The 12,541-nt window shown below is 45.8% G+C and overlaps 1 protein-coding gene across 1 annotated transcript in view; it reads right to left on the reverse strand.

Annotated features, from left to right (window-relative positions):
- RELN (reelin) overlaps positions 1-12,541 on the reverse strand; it is a 1,304,886-nt gene that overhangs the window by 436,892 nt on the left and 855,453 nt on the right. The gene's annotated exons all lie outside the window — the stretch shown is intronic.

A 12,541-nucleotide genomic window follows, 5' to 3' on the forward strand; every position in this document is an offset into this window, starting at 1 on the left:
TCAGAATTTCGGTTTTATCTATGCATGCTTTTTGTTTCCCATTTCATCTGGAATTTCGCAGGTTAAGAATGTCAAACTTGTGATCTTGTTGCTGATTTTGCAATACCGATGGTGCAATCATAATGGAGCCGTTCCTCTTGCTGCTACGTTTGTGGGCTGATTCTCTCCTCATGCTTTGAGCATACATCTACCCTGTTCTGTTATGCAGGAAGGCGACATCCTTGCCCACCACCCACGGATGAATATGAAGAGAAGGCAAATCTGGGAGCTCATAACACTCAGCAAAGTGAATCCTATTTTGGCTTATCAAAGGAAAAGGAGGTTGGGAAGGTGGAGGAGTAAGGAATAAGCAGGCAGTCGTTCAGCAAACTGAAGTTAGGCCACCAGATGAGGAGGAATAAAGGACTTCTCGTTCACACAACCATAAAAGGCTCACCAGAGGATCTCCCTGCCACTACTTCTGCATTGTCTGTTGTAGTCTGTAGAAAAAACAGCCTATTTGATGACCTCCTCTTGCTCGCCATGCAACAACCAGACTATGTCACATGACACTACATGCATGGAGGAATCCAGGTACTGTGCATCCAGCGATAAACTGAAGAGGCGAAAGTAATGTGGAGTCCGTACAACATCAGAAGTACAGTCCTAGCATGCTGAACATGTAAGCAGTAGGCAGGACTAGGAGCGACCAGTCACGGCAATATGAGTGAAACATGGTTAAAGAAAGATCAATCAATCAGTGGTGTAAGGAGACTGGAGGGGGGCTCCTGGAGCTCAGGCACCCCCTCCCCCACATGGGGGTCTTTGTTACACCACTACTTTCAGTACTCGAAGAACTGCTGAAAAAAGTTTATAGAAATTCTTTAAAGAAAGCTTTGAATCAAAGAAGTCTCCTCTGTGTACAAAATACTGAATGGATCCCATGTTGTATGTATGCAATTTTTGGAATTCCTAATGCGTGAACCTAGCTGACGAGTAACGGAGAATAGTACAGTGGGCAAGCCCGACTGGGGATACACAAGGGAGAAGACAGAAGATGGAGTTAGAACTATTGAAAGGGGTGAGAAGCCAGCCTATCTGTGGTAGTGTTTCCTAAGAGGTGGATTTTCGGTTTCTCCATGAATTGTAGAAGTGTTGGTGCTCTTCTGCTGTCAAAGGGGATCTTGCTAAATATGTCAAGGTCACAGGCTGAGAATGTTTATTCTATTGTTTTCTCCCTTATCCAGTGTCTATTCTCTGACTGGGCATAGTTGGAGCACCCTACACGAAACTGACTTCCAGATTATTTAAATTGTTAGCTTGGCAGACAGAGGTCTTGCTGTAGAAGGCCTTGTAAGTGATGCAACAGAACTTGAATATGATCCAGGCTTGCAAATGGAGCTAGTGTAGATTCATTAGAGTGAGTGTGATGAGCCATGCTGTTGCACTAAGGATGCCTTTCAGGGGAGTGAGGGTGGTATCTGGGATGCTGTTGAGCATGGGATTGCCTGTATCTAGGTGGGAGAGGACTAGGCCTTGAACTGTTGTTCTGATGCGTTCTCCTGGAAGAAATTACATTTTTCAGGACAGAAAGAGTTGTAACCAGACTGTTTGGTCATCTTGGTAATGTGCTCATTGAGTGAGTTGTTCGATTTGAGAGTGAACATAAAGGATTTGGCCTGTTCTTTCAGTTAGCATGTGAAGCCTTTTAGGTTTAGTTAGAGAGCCATGTCCGAATCAGAGAATGTTCGATGTTGTTCACAAATAGGAGGAATGTGGTCTTCAAGGGTTTGGCATCAGTTAGTTTGCTGGCATACAGACTTGAATGCATTTCAGGTACGCGATGTGGTGTAGGAAAGTCATTCTTTTTGGCATGGTTACCCCTACTTTTGCCTGTCCGTCAGTGTGTTTAGACTGTTTTCACTGGGATCGTGCTAACAAGGACCGCAGTGATTGTGCTCTCTCCTCCAAAGTTGGTTACCCTGGTACCTTTTTACACCCCACAATTGGCATGCTGGTGTATCCCTGTAAGTCCCTAGTATATGGTACTCATGTACAAAGGGCATTGGTACACCAGGGGATCCCCATGGGCTGCAGCATGTATTGTGCCACCCATGGGAGCCCGTGCAGACTGTGTCTGCAGGCCTGCCATTTCAGCCTGAGTGAAATGTGCATGCACCTTTTTACTGCTGGTAACTGTACCAGGTCACTGTGAGTCACCCCTATAGCAGGCTCTTTCAGTCCAAAGGGCAGGTTCCTGTGTGTTAAGGCATCTCTGCAATAGCAGAGGTGCTCATACGACCACCTGTTCCATTGCACTTGACTTCCTACATGCGGGGAAGCCATTTTTCCCCATGTACTGGCCACAGGTCACTCACTACCTGTGATCTAGCAACATAATGGTTACTTCGAACCTAGGCATGTTTGGTTTCAAACATGTCGGACTCATACTCCAATATCAATGTCAGTATTGTTTGCATGATCCCATGCACTCTGGGGGTACCTTAGAGGACCCCCCATTATTTCTTCTACCAGTGTTCCAGGGTTGGAGGGCAGACTATGCTGCTGCCGTCCTTCTGACAGGGTTCTGCCCTCCTGCTGCTTGAGCAGCTCAAGCAGGGGAAGGCAGAACAAAGGATTTTCTGTGGGAGAGGGAATGCAACCCCTTCTCCCTTTGCAATAGGTGTTACAAGGCTGGGGAGGGTTAGCCTCCCCAGCCACCAGTATGCTTTGAAGGGCACATGTGGTGCCCTTCTGGTATAAACCAGTTTGCAACAGTCCAGGGACCACTGGTACCTGCTCTGGCGTGAAACTAGACAAAGGAAAGGGGAGTGACCACTCCCCTGTCTATCACCACCCCAGGGGTGGTGCCCAGACTTCCTCCAGGTTGCCACTTGATTCTGCTATATTGGAAACAAGATGTGCAGAGGCCCCTGGGAGCATCTGAGTGGCCAGGTCAGGCTGGTGACATCAGTGACCCCCTCTGATAGGTGGTCACAGTGCAAAGTAACCAAACCCCCTTTTAGGGCTATTTAGGAACTGACTTGCGGGTGGGTCCTCAGATTTGACATGTAAGACTCCACCAGGACTCCTCTGCATTGACCTCTTCTGCTCCTGGCCACCGGAACTACAACTGGACACTTCAGGAACTGAACAAGACTGCAACTCCAAAGACGACCTTGCCTTGCAACATTGTCTCTCCGGCTCCTTCCAGCAACTGCAACATTTCCACGGCTGTGCATCCTCTGTGGTCGGCAAGACTTCAGCTGCACCAAGAAGCAAAAAGGAATCTACCTTGGAGTGAAGGAGTCACTCCCCTGCATCTGCAGGCACGTAAGGCAACAATGTCCGTCTGTGTGGATCTGCTCTCCCCTGAACTGTGGTGGTGATGAAATGACAGAGGGGGGGGAGGGACTTTAAGAAGTATTTTTTCTCCTGTCTGCATATAGTGTGTTTCTTTTCACTGTGTTTATGGTTGTACCATGTTTACATTTGGAGCCCCATTGTTTCAAAGTTTTCATACTATGTGATTTTATACAGTGATGTTACAGATGGTGATAAGCGCGATGACATCTGTAGAGGGATAGAAGTATCTGGGTAGGTTGATAGGGCCTATTTGAAGTCCTTCTAGATGACTGTTTTTGAAGGAGCGGAAGGAAACATTTTAGTTTTTCTGATGCTCTTCTAGTAGTGGAGTGGCATGTGTTCTGGTGAATGGGAGGGAAAGATAAATTGTACAGTTGAGGAGCATGGGGGACCTGCAGTGGATGTTGAGGGAAGCAGAGAGGATGAAGTCCAATGTGTTGCTTTAGGACGGAATCATGTTGGTGTTAATTTCTAGGATGCTGGATAGGAGGCTCAGGACTTCCTTCAGGATTTTGGAGCTAGAGTTGTGGGGCAGATTGAATTCTCCTAGGAAGGTGGGATAGGAGTACTGGATGGAGGCACGGGTGATGAGGTCTAAAATGTCTTCTATGAAGTCTTTATGGGTTTAAAGTGGTGGATAGATGAGATGAAAGGAAGCTGTTTTTAAGGCCTGTAGGCTGGGGCAGAAAAGTGCCAGGAGTGGAGGTCAAACGATTTAGGTGTGACCAGGTAAAAGATTATGTAAGGCCACATTTAATTGTTAATGAATGTGAGCTCCACCCTAGTTTTGCATGCACAGTCTATGTGTCAGATTCTGTATCAAGAGGGCAAGAGGACCACAAGAAGGTGTATGGATGAGAGTGTGAACCAGGTTACTGAAATAGGCTGTGGTGAGGGATGATGTTAGCAATGCCAGGGACATGTCTAAGTGTGCACTGATGAGCATAAGTTGAAGATGGTGTGATGTGGATGATGTGTGCATTCCAGTGATTAGTGTGTGGATGAGGTTCTTGGTGTTAGATCTGTGAGTAGAGTGGTAAGCGCGTTTGCCGGGACTTGTGAGAATGGTATGTGTGGGAAAGTGGATTATTAGTTGGGGTGGATGGTAGTCCACCACAAGTTCACCCTAAGTAATATGTTCAGTATTCTAGCTAGGTCTTGTAAAGGTTTCAGAATTGTAAATATGAGCTCAAGCATTGGCAGCTATGGCACAGAGCAGACGGCTTAATTTAAGAAAACGTGTAAAGCATTCAGAAGTACTAAAACAATTAAAATGTTGAAAAAAAACACAATAAAAACAGAGAATAATTTAATGAACAAAATTACACAAAAACAACAAAACTCCAATGAGGGGAACTGGAGCTATGAATTTGTAATGTTTAAAATAAAAATAGCACCAAAAAGCATTATGCACCACACGTGATCATCTGGTTGCACTTGACTGGTATCAATGCACAATTTAAGGCTGACCTTTATGAACCACAGGTTGTATTCGGAAACGAGGTTCATCTTCGTCAAATATTTTATCTTCTGACTTAGTTTCTGAAATGGAAGTATGAAATGGAAGTCAAAATTCCTTAGTGGGGCAGTCTGTGGCTGGGAAGGGATCCACAATGCCAGAGAGCCGTCAGACAAGGTCCCTGTGAAGCTGGCAACTTCTGGCGGATTAGCTGAGAGAGGGAGAAATTCAGCCAAAAAGTTTCCAAGTCCCAGATTTTCCAGGAAGTTAGGAAGTGTTGACTTTGGTGCAGCCAAAGGTCCCAGGACCTCAGGAACAGCACTTGTGTGCCAAGACTCACTTCAACAGAAACCAACAACATGGTCCAGGGCAGGTACAGTTGGAAGTGGTTAGCTGGGCTATTCATGAAAAAAAGCTTTTTGCCGCTTGTTGTGTCCCTATCTCTTAACAGGAGGCCAGCCAAATGACCTTTGCAGTCCACTGCTTTTCCTTGGATACAAGTAGGACCAGGTCCAGTCTATCAGATATCCTCAGAGGTTTCAAAAGCAGGTGCAGCCCTCTTCTGTCTTCCACAGATCCAGTTGAGTTCTGAGAAGTGTGCCCAGGGGTTTAACATTCATGCCTGGCACTCAACTGTGGGTGGAAGTGACTCCTGGCTCTCCCTAACAAAACAGGAACAGAATTCCCAGGGGTAACCCTATCAGTTTATTCAGATGTTCCTGTGTGCTCTAAGGCAAAAATCTCCACAGTGCCCCTCTCTACCTAAAACCAAGATGGTAGAGCCTTTCTTCCCCTGTACAGAGCTCCTGTGCCCACCAGAGAGGTGTGGCCACTTCAAACCAATTCTGGGGGAAGTTCCTCTCCCAATGGGATTGGTGCCTGCCTGGCTACGTAGACAAATGAAGGCCTTGCCCAGATATCAGTGAACATTTGCCTGTGACAGGGTAGGACTCTTTGAAGTGAATTAATTTCCTGGGCACAGTCCATGTGGTCCTCCTGCCAGATGAACAGAATACCTCCGCATACCCAAAGCCTTTTGTCTCAGCTCTGAGAACAATTTCACACCTTATCAAGGGGCTATTCACCTCCTGGATGACAGCTGGAAGCTCATGCAAATGGAGATAACATTATTAACTGTAATATTGTACTCCAATGATTTCCTTTGAAACAGCTAATTCTGCTTCACTGATAATATATTTAGGGGCTTTGTCACTGTATGGACAAATTTAACATTAAACACCATGCGCCTTGCCTTATGGTCATGAAGGCTTGCTTACGGGTGGCTTATTCATATTTATATGGACGGTTTAGGTCTATCAAAGGGGGTTATTTTTGCAGTTTAAAAGCTGCACAGGTAGATACAGAGGTAGACTTGTAGTCATGTTTGCACTTGCGCCAGAGTTGATAGCACAATTGGTGGTGCAATTCACTAGTGACATTTAACTGACAGGCCCGGGGTACATTTGGTAGGGTGTACGCAGGGATCTAATAGGTAAGTTAAACATGCCAATTATGAGTACAGTCTATTACAACATGTTTTAGGTACCAGAGCACATGCACTATGGCCTGGTTAACAAAGTCCCAGAGCATAGAATCAAAACCAGCTGCACAGGGTCAAAAAGGGGATGATCATGCCCACTGTAAGAAATTGGGTTATTAATTGCGGGGAGGACACTTAGGCAACAGCCAAGCTTCTTGTGAGGGTGAACTATAAAAGTCACTAAATTAACCTGTGCCCTCTGGTAGCTTGGCACAAAGCAGTCAAGCTGAGCTTAGAGGCAATGTTTGGAGCATGTATGCAGCATTCAAACATTAATAAAGTGAAAACACAACACAAGCAAAATCTCAAACCAATTTAGAATAATAGAGTACATTTTAATAATTAAAATGATACAAAAATGACAAAAATCCAATCAGTAGAACCAGAGATACTTAATTTATTATTTTGGGTAGATAAAGCACATAAAAGCAAAAAGTGCGGGTCGCAGTCATTTGGCCGTGAAAGATGGGAGAAAATAACAAATTCAGGCCAACCTTGCTGGAGTGTGAGTCTGATACAGGGACCAGGTTAGTCCTGTTGAAAATGTTACCTTCCCAAAGTCCAGCCCATTTGTGGTGCAGGTGGCCATGATGACCAGGGCAGCATCGGGGATGGCTGTTGCTTTAGCATGAAGAGCAGGCCAGATGGGACAGGCTGTCATGGTTGTAGCATGAAGAGCTGCAGAGACTTTGCAGACAGTCATTGCTGGAGCTGTGCATTGGCACTCACTGTAGGCTATCACTGCTGTAGTGTTAAGAGCAGATTTTGTGTTGCCAGTTGTCAATGGCTGTCGTTGTAGCGCAAAGAGTCGGGTTCACCAGAACTTCACAATGGTTTTTGCCATTGGCAGCAGAGTCTTGGTGCTCATGGACCTGTTTGCAGACCACGGAGAGCCCAAAACGTCAGTATTTCACTTTCCTTCACGGGAGGAGCTCCACTGATGCTGATCAAGGATCCAGGACCTGGGAACTCACCTCAGCAGAGACTCAGGCAGGTCATGTTGCAGAGCCAGGCATGTCCAGTGCAGCAGGCCAGCTAGGCAGCTGCAAGGAGGACTCTGGAGCTTATTGTGTCCCTGCAGCTCAGACAGGAGATCAGCCAACTGACCTTGGGAGTCACTCAGGTAGCCTGGGATGAAGGGAGCAGGTCCAGTCTTCCTTCTGTAATATCTACAGGTCCAGGAGCATTCTGATGAGTGGCTCTGTTTCCCGCCTTTGAACTGGATGGATTCCCTATACTACCCCGACATCTGGTTCTGGAAAGTTCTTCAGTTCCTGTCAAGGGCCCACAAAGTCTAGTGTGACAAAAGACAGGGCAGGCCTGGTGCCAGATTCCTTTGTGTGTGTGTGTGTGTGTGTGTGTGTGAGGCAGAGTCCTTTGAAGTACAAGTTGGGCTGGGTGCAGCTCCTCCTAGTCATCCTGCGAGGATGGTCCATTTTGTCCGCAATTATGCCCTCCTTGTGTCACTGTCTGCAAGTAATATACAGCAGCAGAGACATTCAAGTCATGTGACCCAGGACACTGGCAGAAAGCACAAATGAGAAAAAGGAAACTTTCTAAAAGTGGTATTTTTAGAACTGTGAGTTAAAATCCAACTTCATCATTAAAAAATATTCAAAATTACAATTCATTTGACTCTTAACAGCATATTTCTGTCTGCTCCCAATCCACTGTTACCACTTATTAAATGTAATAAGGTAACCAAGTGTCAGTCAATGGGAGATATAGACCTTACAGCTGTGAAAAATAACTTTAGGAGTTTTTCACTTCCAGGATATTTGAAACTTAAGAACAAATGTCATACTTTTAAAATACAATATGCCCTACCCTATGAGTCTTTGGGCCTACGTTAGGGGTGACCTATATTTATTAAGAAGTAAGGTTTAGGCCGTATTAAAAAGGAAGGTTTAGGCCACTGCCAAGTGGAAATGGAAGTTTAAATCTGAACTACAAGCCGCAGTGGCAGGCCTAAGATATTTTTTAAAAGGCTACTTTAATAGGTGGTACAATTAGTGTTGTATGCCCACTAGTAGTATTTCATTTATGAGACCTGGCTACATGTAGTACCTTATAGGGTTCCCTACACCGCTGTGAGTGGCAACAAATAAAGGCAGTACACATTTTATAGAGTGGGTACAGCACACCTCTTTAAAGTGAGAGGAGCACAACCACAGGCCAGTCCCCGAACTACTGCTCAGCAGAAAAACAAAAGTTGGCTGTTAAAACCAGCAGATGTGCCTGAAAAGCAAAGGGGGGCCCGTGTGATGAGTGGCATGAGTGACTAAAACTTCTGAAGCAACCACATTGTTTTTCAGATGTTTGAACAAAGTCCTAGCTTTAGGGATGTGTTAGAGATGTTACAACCCCCTAACAAATGTATTTTCTGATGAATAGTTGGATACTTTTGCTTTCAGTTAGGTATGGTGAGATATCTGTTGGATTTCACCTGGAGATTTTACATACTCACAGACAAAAACACACACATACTCTCTCCCTCTCTGTATAAAAAGTCCTCAAAAATATTAGGTAGTACTTTGCAAAATATTGTTTTTTCTCTCTTAGTACTCCTACCAATCCGCATTCCTCTCCCTTTCCACTGCTCCTTAGGCCCCTGTCATGCACCTTGCTTCTCATATAATATATTTAAACAGTATATGCCAACCTCATTGTCGGAAAGATCTGAAGCTCACATGACCCCAGTCTTACTGACCAAGCTAAGCCCCTGGTTTTTAGGTCTCACCTAGAAAGCATATGTGCTGTCCCTTGAGATCCTTTGTTTTTTAATTGTGTGTTGGAGGCTGCCCACTGCTTACCAGTGGTTGGCTCCATTGGCAGTCTCAGGTGCTTGCTTCTTATTGGTTAGCTGCAGTAGACTTCCTACCTCTTCGTGTTTTTGTCCTTCCCCTGAAGCACAGTCCCATTACTTGTGTCCTTCTATGGCTCATGTTTTTAGGCGCTACTTTTTCTTTGTGTTTAAGCACTCTCCCAGAGTATGTCTTTTTCAGCTTGCTCCCTCGAGTACTTCTCCCCCCCCATGTTCCTCACCCCCTCCCATGTGCGCGTTGCTTTGAATTCCTTGTCTGTGTTGCTTGCCCTCATCCGCCACCAAACACTCTGTTGTCGGTGTGGTTGCTTGCTGCCACAAGCCATCCCTCCTTCCATTGTTGTCTGTGTTGTTGCTTGACCCAGCCATTGTAGCTTGGCCCCACCCGCCCTACCTCCTTCTCTTGTTGTCCTTGTTGTTTATTACTTCCTGGTGCCCTCCTTCCTTCTGTTGTTGTTCATGTTATCACTTGTCCCCAGTCTTTTGCACCTTCTGTTGGTCATCAGCTTGCCCCCATCCTCTGCTAGCAGTGTGCTTGCACCCATTCCTATCCTCCGCTTTCTGTGTTCTTGCTCCCAGCATCTTCCTCCCACTCCATTCTCTGTGTTACCCCCAGACTCACCATCCCTCCTTCGATGTTGTCTCCAGCCCACTCACTCCGTGTTGCCCCCCTCCCTCCGTGCTGCCTGCAGCCTCCCCTCTTTCCGTGTTGCATCCCGCCTTCCACCACGCAATAAAAAGAAGCAAGCTCTGATGCAGCCAGCAATTATTTCCCCACACCTTCTGTTGTTTATGTTGCCATACATGCCCTCCCTCCGTGCTACCTACCATAACGCCAGCAATAAAAAAACACTATGACACAGCCAACACTGTCTGTATCACTGTGCTTTTTAGGCCGAGTGCTCCGATTGTTGTAATCTATATGTAGGCTTTTAACCACGCCTACTGCACGCCCAACACTATCACTCGTTCATGGGGTTGCCTTTCAAAATTCCTTTGTTATCATTGGTAAATGCTTTACTTTTGTCCCTCCTTGTGGCAATTGGCCATCGACCCTGTTACATGGCTGCACGTTTGCTGATACGTTTGACTGTGAGCGAACTTCTTTTCCTTTTGTGTCTCTCCTTCGTGCTCATGCTCACAGTGGCTGTGGCCCTGTGAATTGGCTTGCTTATATCAACTGTTTTACTTTTCAATTTAAGTGGCAAGAAAAGTTCAGTTACGAATTTACAATGCTAATAGCTCTTACTCGAGCAAGCACGAGACCCATTCCATTGCAAATACTTGTTTTTCCTCCAGCCGTGCCGCACAGCAGCTCCACTGTTGTACAACATGGCTAAGAGAGATTGACAGAGCCAATAGTTCTCTCGTAATTGAGACCTACTGGCTTTGTCAAGGGCTGTTACTGAAGAATTCATTATTGGCTACAAAATGTTTTAGTGAACTTTAGGAATTCTTTGTCCTAGATGTGCTTAGCTCCGATTACAATTTGCCTGTTTTACAGTTTTAAGATGTACTATACTTATCTATGTGCGATATCCAAAATATATGCAACATTATGTGTTCCTTATGGTAACAAATGGTACTGTATGAATTGTATAAACGCCATAGGATATTCCACACCACTCCAAGCCTTCACCCTGACAGAAAGGACAATGGCTACTGGAGCAAAGGAATCACTCTGTGACAGCAAAAAACGTGATGAAAAATGGTGCTCCTAAATGGGGATGACAGATGTCCTCTCACGTGACGATATTTCACGCTGATACATATTCAGGAAAACAATTAGAAACGTCCCAGTTTTTGCATTCCAAGAAAGAGAGGTACATAAATGAGAATAAACTAAAAGACACTTGCAGCAGCCAGTTGTCTCTTCCATGCACTACCGCCCCTCGCGCTCATGTTAATTCTAACCTATTCAGGCGCACTCAGTGTGTCGGGCTCATTATTTAACAATGGGTGTTCTGGAGAGGTACTTACGAGAAGATGGAGCACCTCAGCATATATTTGCTTTTTCCTTCAACTGAGAAGCCGAAAATGAGCGCAGTGCAAAGCCAAAAGCTCTGGCTTTAATGTGCTGATTCTGGATCACACAGGCACACCACTCACTGCACTCACAAAGTCAGTCCTCTCCCCATGCACTGACACAGGAACACCACTCACCCTGCACTCCTGCAAGCACACAATTTAGTGTACACCCACAGAGGCACAACTCTCACCTTACACTCACCCAGGTGCAGGGCTCACCCCGCAGACTAACAGACATACTGCACACCATGCACTCACACAGGTACCCCTTCCCCGTGCACTCACACATTCACACAACTCGTTATGTGTTCACATAGGCACACTGCTCACCCTGCACTCGCACAGCGGCCCAGGTCTCTGCATCTTTTCTAGCCTACGTTTGGGGGTGTCGGCCTTCTAGAGCACTTCTGAAACCACCCGAGAACCCACTGTGGTCTAGATTGCCCCACATACCTTACAACGTCAGCCTGGGGATGCTGCTGGTTCTCCCCTGCACACCTCCCTAACCAAGGGGTGCTATGCCTGGCACCAAAAGCCCTCTGCATGATGAGCAGAACTGGGAGTGCTGGTTCCGGTGCTACATGATGTACCTAACAGTGCATTACCATAAGCCAGCGTGGAAGAACGAGTACATGCCCTCTATGTAGCACTTCATCCAGAGTAGAATGCCAGCAAGCACTGCTATTTGCCCTCCAAGGCCAAGCCATACTACTCTACCACTATCTCTGCAGAGCAGAGCATCTGCTTAGGCACCACCCAGAAGAGGGTCTACGGGGGTTGGGTGAGAAATTCTGCTGTTGGCTCTCGTCAGCACAGCACCGGTCTATGGCTATCACCGTTGACAGCACAGTTTCCTGTCCAAGATCCAGGAGGTGGTGCACCGAAAAGACCGGACTGGATGTCAAAAACTTCTCCACTCCATTCCAGTCTCTTCTTTTCCTTTCTCTTTCTTTCCAATACCCCTCTATTTTTCTTTCTCTTTGCCTGCTGCACCTGATGCCATAAACCCTGGGCAGTTACAGACAGAGGTACCTGCTGTCAACCTTTAAAAAACCTCCAAAGAAACTGTTGTCCAATGACTCCAACCCCCCAGAGAGATGCCTGATGGAATAAATGGCCACTCCAGCACTGTGCACTGGTAGCGAACCTGCTACACAATTTTGTTCTCCACTGTTGTATAATTACAGTGGTCCTGACTATATTACATTCTGGACAATATCGGGTAGGACATGGGACAGAGCAATTCATATAAAGGCACAAGCTAAATATTTTATAGCACAAGGAACATATTACTATCTAACATAGACTGCGATGAGTAACCAACTTGCTGACTATGATGCATGGG

Source organism: Pleurodeles waltl, chromosome 4_1 (genome assembly GCF_031143425.1).
Source record: "Pleurodeles waltl isolate 20211129_DDA chromosome 4_1, aPleWal1.hap1.20221129, whole genome shotgun sequence".
Lineage (NCBI taxonomy): Eukaryota > Metazoa > Chordata > Amphibia > Caudata > Salamandridae > Pleurodeles > Pleurodeles waltl.